The following is a 14,892-nucleotide window of genomic DNA, read 5'->3' on the forward strand; positions in this document are numbered from 1 at the left end:
CTTGGCAGTAGAACGCTTGCCTAGCATAAGCGAGGCCTTATGTTCTATCCTAGTAAATATTAACAAAAACAACTATGGTCATTATTATCATACTCTAGCAAAAAAATATTAGACTTATGGGAATATTATCTATAAGCAGGATAATCATTACAAAGACAGATTTTAAATTGGGTTGAACAATTCAATAAAAACAGCAAAAGTGGGCAGCCTCAACTCATGTTCTGTCTGCCTTTTGTCCAGGGCCTGCCCTTCAAGGTGGCTGCCAGTGAAGGGTGCCTTGCATATCTGTCCCCATGGAGTGGATGGAGTGGGGTAACAGGAGTCAACTCTTATTTAGTGCTTCCCGTGTGAAGGCCCTGTTCTAAGCACTTTTACATTTTTTATTTGATTCCCACAACAACACAATGAAGCAGATACTATTATTCCCCTTGGTTTTTAGAGAAGGACACAAAGGCATGGAAAGGTTAAGTAACTTACCTACAATCACACGGGCAACATTTGAACCCAACTAGCCTGGCTCCAGAATACGTGACAAGCAGACTCTAGGATGGCCACCTGTAACCTCCACCTCCTGGATTCACATCTTTTGTGTAATCCCCTCCCCTTTTGTGCAGAAGGTGCAATATGACTGGCTTCTAGCCAATAGAATGGGACCCAGGTGACAGGATACCACCTCCCTATTTAGGTTTCATTGATTGTGATATATATCTTGCTGGCTTACTCTATTGCCTTCTCGGATGGCACACTCCAGCAAAGCAAGCTGCTGTGGTAGAGAGGCCCACGTGGCAAAACCTAAAGATACTCTAGCCACCAGCCAGCAAAATACTGAGGTCCTCAATCCAGCAAACCCCAAGGAACTGAATTCTACCAATAACCACAGGAGCTTGGAAGTAGATATGTTTCTAGTTTAGTGTTTGGATGAGACCCTAACCCTGGCCTACACCTTGATTATAACCTTGTGAGAGACCTCAAACCAAGAAGCCAGCTAAGTGTCTCTGGATTTCTGACCCACAGACTCTATGAAGTAGTAAATGTGTGTTGTTTTAGGCTAAGATCAGGGCTAATTGTTATGCAACAATCAATAACTAATACAGCCCTGCTGGAACTGAGTCACAGCTTGACCATGCACTATCTCTGGATCTCAATCCTGGTCAAATGAGACCAACTCATTCCATTTATTCACTCAACTACTGTCTATTAAGCAACTACAGTGCTAGGAACACAGTTCTAAGTATTATCTAAGTAAAAGAGATAATGAGACAGAGTCCCTGCATGTAAATATGTCATGGCAGATTGCAGCAAGTGCCAGGAGGAAGCATAAAGCAGAAGATAGTAGATAAAAAATGTCAGGGCCAAAAGTGGGTCCAGGGGTGGCTCAGTAGAAATGAAACATTTGAGTGAGAGACCTGAAGGAGGCAAAGGAGCAAGATTTGCAGATATTCAGGGAAAACTGTGTCCTCGCTAAGGGAAACAGCCAGCTCAAAGGCACTGTGTGGGAACATGGTTTGCCAGGATCAAGGCTTGGCAAGAGGTCCAGTGTGGCTACGGCAGAGGGACCCGGGAGGGGAGTGAAGACACCCTCAGAATGTCCTCACAGTGCACAGTCCACGGGCAGTAGATGGAACCAGAAAAGCCTACATCCAAAACCCGAGGCCCTACCCCCCAATCCTGAGGTGAACTTCTGAGGGTGACCCAAGGCAGTGCCTTGCAAACAAGGGGTGTGCAAAGGTTATTCACAGGGAGGGCGACAGGAGGGGGCGGGGGCTGGGTGCTTCCGGTCTTCTCCTGTGCATGTGCACACTTATCCTCGACTTCAGTTAAAGCCTGGATTCCCTAACTTGGCCCAGTCCAAGGAGGTCCTGCCCACACTGTTGTGGAGTCCAAGAGCCAGCATGGGATTCTCGGTCCTCTTCATTTGAGTCCTGCATTACACAAGTTAGTCGTTTTATTGCCAGATTGCCTCATGTGTATCTTTTACGGTTTTAAAAGATTTTAAAAAGACATCTGGGAGTCAGATCTGGCACCAGGTTATGATCTATTACGGTGTGTTTTCTGTGTAAGAATGACAACACACGGTCCCAGACTCGCCATAAAGGCCTTAGCCCCTTGTCACTGAGACTGGACAGTTAGACCTACTTATTTGTCCCCATGTTTTCCCTCTGAGGTTGAGTTGGCCTCAATTCCAATCTACATTGCTTCATTTTTAAATGGGCTATCTTGAGGAAATGCCTTAAGACAGCAAAGACTTTGGTTCCAAGTACAAAACACCCAACCCAAATCATAGGAGCAGAGTTAAAAAAAATAAAACTCATGCATATGATTATCATGAAAGAGGGATAATAATAGACAAGAGATGTTGCTATGGTTTGGACATGAGGTATCCTCCCTGAAGCTCCTGTGTTAGTGCAGAATATTCAGAGGTGAGATGATTATGAGAGTTGGAATCTAATCTGTCCATTTATTTGAATGTCTGGATGGTAACTGTAGGCAGGAGGGCTGTGGCCTGAGAAGGTGGGTCACTAGGGGTGGGCTCTGGAAGGGTACATCTTCCCGCTCCTGTCTCCCTCTCTCTGCTTCCTGGCTGCCATGAGGTGAGCAGCTTTCCTTCAGCCTTGATGTTCTGACCTTGAGCCCCGAGAAATGGAGTCCACTGTGGACTGAACCTCTGAAACCAGGAGCCAAAATAAACTTTCCTTCTCAACATTGTTCTTCTCAGGTGTTTTGGTCACAACAGCGAAAAGCTGACTAACGAGGATGTCAACACATATTGCAAATCTGAAAAGTCAATAAAGGAAGAGCAGTTGGAGTAGTGAAGCCCAGAAACTAAGTATGTAGAGAAAGGTTCAGTCAATGAATAACTCAGAGCCCCCGAGAAAGGCTCAGGGTAGGAATGAGCTGAGTACCTCAGGAGGCAAGACCAAGGATGAAGTTGAAACCAGGGCTATTGAGTGACAGTCTGGAGATGAAGGTTTTAGTCCTTGGGGTTCGTTCATTCCAGCTTCCACAAGGCTACCCTTCCTCAGATGCCACAGGCTTATTCTCTCTTAATAAAAATAAATTTTAAAAAATTGAGGGAGTAACATCAGCAAGGTACCTGTTGCCTGTCCCCACCCTACCCCCATACAAAAAGCCAACACAACACAGAGGAAAGAACTCTATTCCAACTGGAGCAGCTAAGAAACTTCTGTAGAACAGCAGGGAAGTAGCAAGATCCCTGTGCAGCACAAAAGCCCAAGACAGCACACAGAGTGGACACCAAAATGCTCTGCCTCTCCCATACTGTCTCCCCACACTAATCAGTTAAGAGCCCAAAAGGACTTCCTATAAGGAGAAGGCAGCTTGGAGACCCAGAAGTCTGCATTGCCACTTGAGACAATGGAGCTCAAAGGAGATGCCCACAGCCCTTTTAAGGCCCAGACACCATGTGGAGGATTGCCCAGCGTTCATGCATCTGTATTGCCACAGAATGGAATACTTCACCCCAGGAGCTAAGCCGCTATGGCTCAGCACCATCTTGAAACCAGAACCTCTGCTACAGTATGTCCAACCCTGGAGGCTAGTAACCCCAGTGTACTTCCATTCTTGAGGCTGGGCCATTTTTCCACCATGCTCACATGGGTGGCCGCAGCACCACAAAGCCAGCTGTTCAGAGTTAAGGCCCTGAAGAAAGACAGAGACCACAGCTTCCCCAAGGTGTGGAGCTCCATTCCCCAGAGAACAGGTGGACTCACACACAGAGGGGAAGCTGACACACAGCCAGCAGCCTGATTTGCCATGTGTGCCTGCACACAGTCCAATGGCCAGCAGGTCTGGGCTCCACCTCCCTGAGGAGCCTGCTACATAGGCAACTCACCTGCAGCATCGACACACTCCAAAACTCAACAGCTACCCAGGAGGCAGTCCCTGTCCCCTAATCATGAATGCACCACCACAACTGACCAGTGCCCACAACACTGAAACCAGGCCTAACAGTCTGCCAAGTAGTGACCCTGTCTCCTCCCTGGTCAACTGTACTGCAGCAACTGTACACACTTAACCTGACCCAGCAGCCAGTCACAGAGCAGCCTCAACTTCCTGGTGAGTCTATAACACAACTAGCCAGCCCATGATACCTATCAATGCCCAAACTTATCCCAACAGCAACCAGATGACAGAAAGCCCTGCCCACCAGAAAACCTGCTCTACCACCAGCAACCCACAGCACCTGCAGCGGCCATTGCCTGGTCCAGCCAGTGGAGCAGGGGTCCCAACCCCAGAATAACCATGCCACACCACTGCAGTCACAAATACGCTCAGCCTAGACCACTGGATCAACTGCAGATGTCACGGATGAAGATTATAGCTGAAGAAATGGCACAGTTACAACATTACTAAGCCCACTCTGTGTCGGAGCCAACACAACATGCCCATGGCACTCAACCACAGGGAAAAGCCCTTCCCTACAAACAAAGAAGCAAACAAAACCAGAGAATTGGAAAAGGCAACTATTTCAGCTAGATGTACAAATTTCAGTGTAGGGACATAAGAAACATGAAAAAGCAAGGAAACATTACCACTCCTCCAAGGGAACTCAATAATTTTCCAGTAATAGACTCCAAAGAAAAGGAAATTTATAAAATGCCTGAAAAGGAGATTTAAAAAGTGATCTTAAGGAAACTCGGCAAGAAACAAGAGAATGCAAGCAGACAATTCAGTGAAATTGGGTAATACACATAATCTGAATGAGAAATTCAGTAAGTAGATATCATTAAAAAAACAGAAAATTTGCAATTGAAGAACTCAACGAAGAAAATAAAAACACAATTTATAGCCACAACAAACTAATGAAACAGATGAAAGAATTCCTGAACTTGAAGATAAGATTTTTTAATTAACCTGGTTGTGGGGGAGGTGGAGCAAAACAGATGGAAAAAGAACAAAGAATGTCTGTGGGAAATGCAGGACGCCAAGAAGTGGAGTCACATTATGGTAAGTGATAGAGAAGGCACAGTGAGGCTCAGAAGACATTTAATGAAATCATAGCCTGAAATCTTCCCAAGTCTGGGGAGAGATGTGGACATCCAGATATACGAAGCTCAAAGAACCTCAGTTAGAATTAACCCAAAGAAGTTCTCTCCAAGGCACATTATAATCCAGCTGTCAAAAGTCAAAGAGAGAATTCTACAGCAAGAGAAAAATATCAATTCACATGTAAGGGAAAGCCCACCAGACTAACACCAGATTTTCTGATGGAAATATTGCAAGCCAGGAATGAAGATATAATATATTCATTGAGATAATATATTCAGAGTGCTGAAATGTTAAAAAAAAAAAAAAAAACAGTTAAAAATGCTATACCCAGCTAGACACAGTGACCCCAGCTGCTTGCAAGGCTGACATAGGAGGATTGTTTAAGCCCAGGAGTTTGAGGCCAGACTGGGGAATATTGCAAGACCCCTCTCAAAAAAAATTTAAAATCCCCCAATGTTGCAGGGACAAACGAGGCAAAGCACTGAAGACAGCAGGAGACAGTTTTATTTGGTTGCAGCCAGCTTCAGAGGGCACAGCTTTTGCTGTAATCAATCAATCCCCTGAACCCCGAGTTCAGGAAGTTTCAGAGTTTTATACCCAGCATGTAAGGGGAGGGGCTCAGAAGTTCAGAGTCTGCAGAAGTTCACATAAAAGCAGCTCTTTCTTTCACTGTTCTGGGCAAGTTAACTCTTCAAGGACAACACCTGAGAAGGGGAGAGCTGCTTCTCCCCTTTCTTTCCTCCCCCTGCCAGCTGTTACCATGGAGCCCAATTGTAACTTATCTTAAAAATGTAGACATCTCTGAGAAGCCCAGCCCAAGGCCAGAGGCCTTGTTTGCACATTTCTTCGAAGTACTATACTGGATATGTTTGTGAAAAGCTAGTAAGGGGGTATCCAGCACCTGGAGTGCTGGTATCTTCTCAGCCAGTGGCCAAGTAAACAGGGCAACACAAAAATAGGAAGTTTATCTACATTGGACTCTTTTGCAGAGACTCTTTTGCTGACCTAAAATCAGTCTGGGTGAAGATTTCCAGAGAGGCCCAGTTAAGACTTTTCAGTGAAGAAAGGGGGTGCCACTTCACCAAAACAAAAATGCTATATCCAGCGAAGCCATTTTTCAGAAATGGAGAAGAAATAAAGTCCTTCTCAGACAAGCAGAAATTGAGGGAATTCATCCACACCAGTCTGATTTTTATAAGAAATGCTTAAGGAAACCTTACATCTAGAAGCAAAAGGATAATAATGACCATAACAAAAACACACAAAACATGAAACTCACTGGTAGCACAAATGCACAAATGTGAGAGAAAAAAGAATCACACCTGAACATTATGGAAAACCACCAAACCGCAAAGATTAACAATAAAAGAGAAAGGAAGGAATAAAGAATATGCACAACAGCCATAGGTAATTAACAAAACGACAACAGGTTGTTTACCTATCACTAATAACCTTGAAAGTAAATTGTCTAAAGTCCCTAGGTGAAAGATACAGACTGGCAGGATTAAGAAAAAAAAAAGACATAATCATATGCTGCCTACAGGAAACTCACCCCACTAGTAAATACTCATAGAAAGTGAAGGGATGGGGAAAAAATATTGAATACAAGCCTTGTGCAGTGGTGCATGCCTGTATAACCAGTGACTAGGGAGGTTGAGGCAGGAGGATAACAGTTTCAAAGCCAGCCTCAGTGACTTACGGAGGATCAAAGCAACTTAGCAAGACCCTGTCTCAAAATAAAAAGGTCTGGGGATGTGGCTCAGTCATTAAGCACCTCTAAGTTTAATCCCTGGTACCAAAAAAAAAACAAACAAAAATATATTCAATACAAATCGAAACTAAAAGTGAGCAGGAATGGCTATACTCATACATATAGAACAGATCTTATGCACCCAGAACTGGACCACACCAAGCAAACATTACTAGAGCTAAAGGGAGAGATAGACTTCAATATGATAATAGTTGGGGACTTCAACAACTCACTTTCACCAATGGGCTGATCAGACACAAAACCAGCAAAGAAACATTGAAGTTAAACTCTACTTTAGGCCAGATGGACCTGACAGATATGTGCAAGTCATTTCAGCCAGTGACTATGTTGTAGGGACAAACGAGGCAAGGCACCGAAGATAGCAGGAAACAGTTTTATTTGGCTGCAGCCAGCTTCAGAGGGTACAGCTTTTGCTGTAATCAATTAATCCCCTGAACCCTGAGTTCAGGGAGTTTCAGAGTTTTATACCCAGCATGTAAGGGGAGGGGCTCAGAAGTTCAGAGTCTGCAGAAGTTCACATAAAAGCAGCTCTTTCTTTCACTGTTCTGGGCAAGTTAACTCTTCAAGGACAACACCTGAGAAGGGGAGAGCTTCTTCTCCCCTCTCCTTCCTCCCCCTGCCAGCTGTTACCATGGAGCCCAATTGTAACTTATCTTAAAAATGTAGATAAGTTACAGAGGCCTTGTTTGCACATTTCTACAAAGTACTATACTGGATATGTTTGTGAAAAACTAGTAAGGGGGTATCCATCACCTGAAGTGCTGGTATCTTCCCGGCCAGTGGCCAAGTAAAACAGGGTAACATGAAAATAAGAAGTTTATCTACATTGGACTCTTTCGCAGAGACTCTTTTGCTGACAGTCCTAAAATCAGCCATGGTGAACAGGGCTTTTCTGTGGAGAAAGGGGTGCCACTTCAACTACAGAATACAGGCTTCTCATTAACATGTGGAGCATTCCCCAGGACAGACAACATGTTAGGCCACAGAACAAGTCTCAACTAATTTTTAAAAACTGAAGTTAGATCATGCATCTTCTCTGACCACGTAGAATAAAATTAGAAATCAACCATAAAAGAACCCCTGGGAATTGTACAGATACATAGAAACTAAACAGCCTGGTCCTATTTGACCACTGAGTCAGTGAGCCTTGCTACCCAGGCACCAAGTGCAAGGGAAATTCAAAATGTTCTTGAAGCAAATGAAAGTATAGACACAACATACCGAGATCAGTGGGCTACAGAGAAGCAGTACTAAGAGGAAAACTGATAGCAATTGACAGGTACACCTAAAGAGGAGAAAGTGTCAAATAACCTAATTGTGCAACTCGAGGAACTGGAAAATCAAGAGCAAATCAAACTGAAAATTAGAAGAACTTTAAAAAATAACTAAGATCAGAGCAGAAATAAATTGCTATTGCAATGGCTTCAAAATGTAATTAGTTAATATGTCAATGTTTGGTGTAATTTAGGGGAAGATGAATGATTAATGACAACCATGTGAGCACATTTCACCAATAGTCTTTGTGTTGTTGTTGTCATTGTTGTTGTTGTTGTTTTAATGACTTCTTGAAGGATCTGACTATGTTGTCTTATTCTTACATTGCAACATGTTCATATCCATAATAGGAGGAGCATCAATTCTGCCATACAATTATACAATTATGCATTTACAGGATTATCTCTAATTTCCAATTCATTTGCAGAAATCATGTGACATCCATTTTGTAATTATTAGATGAGTTAAAAAATCAGATCAAGTAAATGGGTAGACATGGTCATGAACTCCAAAAGGGAACAAGTAGAAGCCACGCTGCACATTTCCACCTTGTGGGTTTCTATTCCTCAAGTGACATGTGATTTCTGATGTGACATGTGATCCTCTGTCATTTGGACTCAGTGAAGGTGCTAGTCCTAAGCCCTATATTAAATATTAGTAAAGTTGAATTTCTTTCTTTCTTTCTCCTTCCTTCCTTCCTTCCTTTGGTACTGGGGATTTACCACTGGGGGTGCTTTACCACTGAGCCACATCCACAGCCCTATTTTAAGACAGGGTCTCACTAAGTTACTGTGGCTGGCTTTGAACTTGCGATCCTCCTGCCTCAGCCTCCAGAGCCTCTGTGAATATATTTCTTATTTAGTATTGCAAACTGAATTTCACTGTACCCCTGTGAACGAACACAAATCTCAGGATGACTGCACTCCAGTTTAGAAATGATTGCTCTAGAACCTTCCAGAAGAATGAGTTCATTTTTTTCTGGGAAGAGAAATGTGCAGAGTCACTTGCTGAGTAGCAGCCCAGCATCTTAGACTTTCGGGAGGTAGAAACAGTAGCTCCAGGAGCTCAAGGGGGAATCTGAGCAGTTCTACTCTAGAATTTCCAGATTTGCTTTTCCCCTTGGTGCTCTATCATCCTATTTCGTTCCTCATCCCGGGAGTCGGGCAATTCAGTGAAAACTATGAATAGTAGGAACACTCAACTAGCTTGATGCCAGGGGAATGGATGGTAGCAGGTATTTAAAGTGGAGACTGGGAGTATCCATAGGAGACAAGAAGAGGGCACAGAGCTCCAAGCAAAAGAAACAGCATATGTGAAGGCCTGTGTTCAGAGTGGCTTGAAGGAAGACTGAGACCAGCTGCACACTCACTGCACACTGGTAAAGAGAGAGATTGTTTCCAAGTGACACTACAGGGGACAGCCACATCTCCTCCCAACTAGTACCTCGAAAACACACGCTGGGCCTGGCTGAGTATGCTTTCTAAAGTTGGTATGTTGGTTGGTCTGTTGGCTCTATCACTCTGGGGCCTTGGGCAAGTTATTTAATTTTATTTTCTTATGGGGACCATAACACTATATAGGTCCTCGTGGTATCAAGAGGCTTTAGTTAATTAATGAAAAGAGCTTAGTGCAAAATCCAGCCTTCAATAAATAATATTTCCCCCAACCATGAAGGTTATTGTTCTTCTGTCCAGAAGGGCTGGGAGGGCTGGGGGAGATCTTAGTCCTGCTAGAGAAACCCGAAGGAGCACACAGTACCCACCAGCAAAGCTTCAGTCTCCAACCTCAGCTGGGCTGAAGTTTAAAACCTCGCGCCTCCCGCAAATGTCTGCCCCACCACTTCTCATTTTCAGCAGATGTTTTCCCACCAATGTCTACTTCTCAGAAGAACGTTAGCCATTAGCAGATCAGGTATCAGCTCCCACCGCCAAGACCTACAAGTCACTTCCCCTGCTGCCATCCTTCCTTCCATCCTAGTGGGAGAAACCTTCCTGGGGTGGCTTCCCACAGTTACATTTCCCTTCTCCCACAAATCCATGGTCTCCCTCCGGCTCCTTCTCAACTCTTCAACGTTCTTGAGTGTCTCCAATTTTATAAAAGCCTAACTCCTCCATTCCCTCCACAAACTGTCCTTTCCACTGTCCTTCATAGATAGATTGAGTTAGGCTTGTCCAGTCTATCTGTGTTTTCTTACTTCCTGTTTATTCGTCAGGCCATCAAGTCTGGTACCACAGTTTACCCTATTATCTCCAGGATCACCACCTAATTTCTAGTGTTGCAACCCATTAGACTATTTTTGCTGTTACTTTGACAGCTTTGTCAAATTTATTTTTTACACAGTTTTCAACCTACTATAAAGAAAACAAATCACCAACAACAAGGGAACGGGGGAACTTGACCTTTTTCAGGACTGGGCTTTTTTGTTTTGTTTTGTTTTGTTGTTTTTCCTTTTTGCTACCAGGAAATAAAACTAAAAATTGTATCATCAAGTAAAAAAATTAAAATTATAATGGGGAGAAAATAATTCTCCAGGAAAATGGCTTTTCCAATATTCCTATATATTGTTTTTCTTTACACTGTTACCTGATTTGTTTTTCTGCACATTTTCAAGACACCTGGATCTGCTCTTGAGGATAAGCACATCACACAACACTTGGCTAGTTGGGCAGGGTGCCCTGTTCTGAAGTGGTGGGAATAGGGTTGGGGTACAGGGGGGAAAAACTACAACCTTCAGCCTCTGTCCCAAGAGAATGCCTCTCCAGTCCTGGGGGATTCCCTCAGGGACTGAGGGGTGCCTCAGAAAAGTGCTGGGAACCGAGGAAGGGTTCAGTCCAATTCAGTCTCTCCCTTGTGAGCCAGAAGGGTCTCCATGGATCCTCTCACATTAGATGTCCCGTGCCCAGCAGATGCATGAATAAGTAACATCACCCCATGGGTACTGCAGGACCCTGTTATTGACACCTTCTTCAACAGCAGCCACATCACAATCTGGATGTTATAGGAAACGCAATCCCATTTGTCCGTGTAGAAATTGGCCCCTGGAGTGCTGGTTCTTAGAACTCTGAGCTGAGTTTATCAAGTCAGGCTCCATTTCTTCCTTGAACCTTATCAGAGGCAGGAATTACCTCCAGGCAGAGTGAATGGAGTGGTTACATCAATAGTTAAAATATGGAGCCGGTTGCAATGGCACATACCTATAATCCTTGCAACTCAAGAGGCTAGCATAGGAGGATTGCAAGTTTGAGACCAGCCTCAGCAACTTAGTGAAGCTGTAAGCAACTTAACAAGACCCTCCCTCAAAATAATTTTTTTTAAAAAAAATGGTTAGGAATGTGGCTCAGTGTCAATGTATTCCTGAGTTAAATCCCAGTTACCCCCCCCCCAAAATGTAAAGACACCAAATTTGTGAGTTGCCTTTACCTGCTTCCTAGTGCAGGGTTATTCCACAATTAGTGAAAGTATATACCTGGGGGATGCAAGACCATGCTTACATCAAAACTGAACAAGAAAAGCCTATTGAAGTAGACCATCTCCTGCCCATCTTGCCTCCTTCCCCACTCCCTCCTGGTGCTTCTCTAAGGTTTTTCATTGCTGAGATCCTGATATCCATTTCTCCATGGCAATCATTTCCTCTAAAACAAGGAAGCAGCCTTCTTGGGGGAAGGGCTCCACGTGTGAAATAGAAAAGCCCCAGGGAAAGGGAACACTTCAGAGATCTGGACATTGAAAGAACAACCAGGCACCAAGCAGCAGAGGGTGGCACCTGACTCTGCCAGGCGACTCAGCAGAAGCAACCTCATGGCCTTCTCTGCTTAGGAGGGACAAGTCCACTGAGAAGGCTGGGCAGCAGGGAGTCAAACGAGTTCAGCCCTCTGGGCTGTCTGGGAAACAAACCATCAATATGTAAGAGGGGAAAACCATTCTCCTGGTCCCTCTTCAAAGGGCTGAGAAATAAAGGAGTTAAAGTGGTATGTTAGCAAGGAGTCTGGATCCTCTTGACCCCATCAAATCTAGAGCTGAGAGCAGGACCCTGGGTATATTCTGGCACACTCAGTCGCTCTCCCTTGGAGGATCCACTTTCTCTGGGGAGGAATCTTCCCACCAGCCTCCCCACTGCACTGTTCCTGGAGAATAAGAAACATTTTCCTGGCAAAGACCAGGACCTGACCCTCTTGCTCCCTTCCTACCTGCCACTCCTCCAACCACACCAAGTCTTTAGGTTCTTTCCCCCAGCAAGCAGGGGTGTGGGATCTGGAGGGCTGCCAGGCCATTGTCAAGCCTGTAGGGCAGAAGGCATCACTGGGTAGCGGCAGGAAGTGGGGGATTGGAGGAAGAGGAAGAGGTGGAGCAGCCTCCCTTCTTCAGTCCCCATGGAGGTAAGGAGATGCAAGTCCATTAAAATTTTTTTTGCTTTCCACAAGGCTCCTTCTCAATGGGGCTGCCCTGCTCTCTATCCCAGCATCTCTCATGGTCCCAGTTCCTTGTTGGAAATAAGCATCATGTCAATCTTCATTATGAAGCAGATTCTGGGGTCCTCTGCTACTCCCCTGGGACAGGCAGGTGACCTGGAACAATGTCTTCCTGGAAGAGCTCTCGCTGGCACCCACACAGGAGGACTTGTCTTCAGTGCCATGAAGACAGTTATGAGAGGAAATAAGGACGTGCCAATGTCATCATTGGTGACCCAAGACTGTTTGATAACTGTAGTGACTGTGGGTCTCAGTTACATCACTGTAATCCCCTGTACTGGCTCTAGACACTGCTTGGAAATGGCACTGCTGGAAATTGCTCCGTTTTGCTTCATGATCTCTTCAAATTTGGTTTCACTCACTATAGAGGGCAAAGAGCCCAGATCTTGGCTGCCAGTGTGGTTTGGGGGTGTTGAGGCCTCCATGTAAGTATCTGGTAGAGGCCCCACTGTAGAATTCGGTGGGAGGAAGAAGGCTGCATTTAGGTGAAGGGCAGCTGGAATGGCCCCAGGGGGAGGTAGAGCCAGATGAGGAGGTAACTGAGGAGAGGAGGGGATGAGATGTTGATGGTAGATGCCAGGAGGAGGAGGTGAAGCGACCCCAAAGCTTGAAGAGAGAGGTAGTGGGGGTGGGATTAGAGGTGGGGGTATACCCATCAGGGGAAGGGCTGAAGAAAGATGAATGAAGTAGGGCAGCACACTTAGCCACCCGAGCAGATGAGGGTACAAGGTACAAGGTTCTCAGGGCATGTGGCCCATCCACTGGCTTCTAGAATATCTAGAATCTCTAAATTGGGTCCCTTGAGGTATTTCCCCTCTTAGGACTCTGACACACTCAAGTTTCTGACAACTGGGATAGATTCTGCCACTTGAACCAACTCCTATCCACTTTTTTTTCCATTATAAACTTTTCTAATAATTTGTGGACAGATTATTCAGAAGCCACCACCACCTCAGCATGTCATTTGAGCTATGAATTTGCTCCATCCTCTGCAAATTCCAACTCTACTACATCATAGACTCCTAAAGAGCAAAAGATCCTGGATCGTCTGCTGCCATGTGATCCACATTATCACAGGACCATCTAATGACCACCAAGAGTTCAAGGTGTTCATTATGAAATCTCCTCCCACAGATGGCCTGCCAGGAGAGACTGCCCACATGGACAGCTGCTCATCTTCTAAGAGGCCACAGTAGGCATACAGAATTGCAGGGACTTTGTTGTTGGGCTTGGGAGATGGCTCCTTCTGCCACCTGAGGGCTGCAGCAAGTCACCATGCAGGTCAATCTGATTTGGATCTATTTGGTTGAACTCAGGTTCCTGACTGAACTCCTTATCAGCATACATATCCATCAAATATACTCCTCTTGACGTGGTTCTGTAAAGAAGATCTTGAGCCCGAAGAACGGGCAAAAAGAATATGGCAGCAGTGGTAGCTCCCCCACCCCAGGGTTCCATTAGAATCTTTATAGCTTTTATCTTATTTAGCTTCTCCACAGAATTTGGTGTCCATCATTCTCCATTCCCTTCTTCTTAGGTCTCCTGATGCTATACTCACTTGCTGTTCTGTTTGTCTCTCTAGCCCTTATCAACCACTTGTGACTTAAATATTGGTGTCCCTTGCTACATTGTCCCACCTCCCCTTAAGTGACTGTCTCTAATAGTCTCCTCCATGTATGCAAGTCCTTGGCTGTGCTTTATGATGATGGCCCCCAGGCTTGTCTTCACTTTAGATCTTTCTCCTGATATCCGAATTTATATCCAACAGCATATTAGAAAGCTGAGCGGGACTTTTATCCCCAACTATTCTGCTCCTCATTGGAGGAGTCTGACTCTAGAACAAAATACTGTGTGTCAAAATCTCACAGCGACAGAAGTTACAAAGGTTATTCTGCCAGACCTCATGAGGGAAACTGCCCTCCTCACACCAGACTTGGTGCACAGACCTGCCCAGGTCAGCCTAGCCCTTCAGCATTTCTGCATTGCTCACCCAGCCACGGCATTCAGAGGCCTGGCTATTGGGGACTGCAGGAAGCCACCTGTGAATTACAGGATCTTCTCTTGTCATGGTAGTCAAGGAGATTCAGGTTTGGCATCTCCAACTCTTGGCGGCTCTCCGGCGGCAATAGATTGCCCAATGCACGTGACCTTTATTTTGGCTCTGCTAGGTAGAGCCCTCACAGTAGCTCCAGAGATGGGTGTAACTCACTAGGAACTTGACAGCCCACCTTTAACCTTTTTTCGGTGAAGAACATTCTATGGAAGGCCTTTGATATTTCCCAATATAAATAAAGCAGGCGCGGGCTCCATTTTGCCATTAGTCTAGAAGCTCCATCCTTCTGATCAGCTTGCCCATCCTGCTCCCAA

This window comes from Spermophilus citellus, assembly GCF_964194105.1.
Source record: "Spermophilus citellus genome assembly, chromosome: 7".
Lineage (NCBI taxonomy): Eukaryota > Metazoa > Chordata > Mammalia > Rodentia > Sciuridae > Spermophilus > Spermophilus citellus.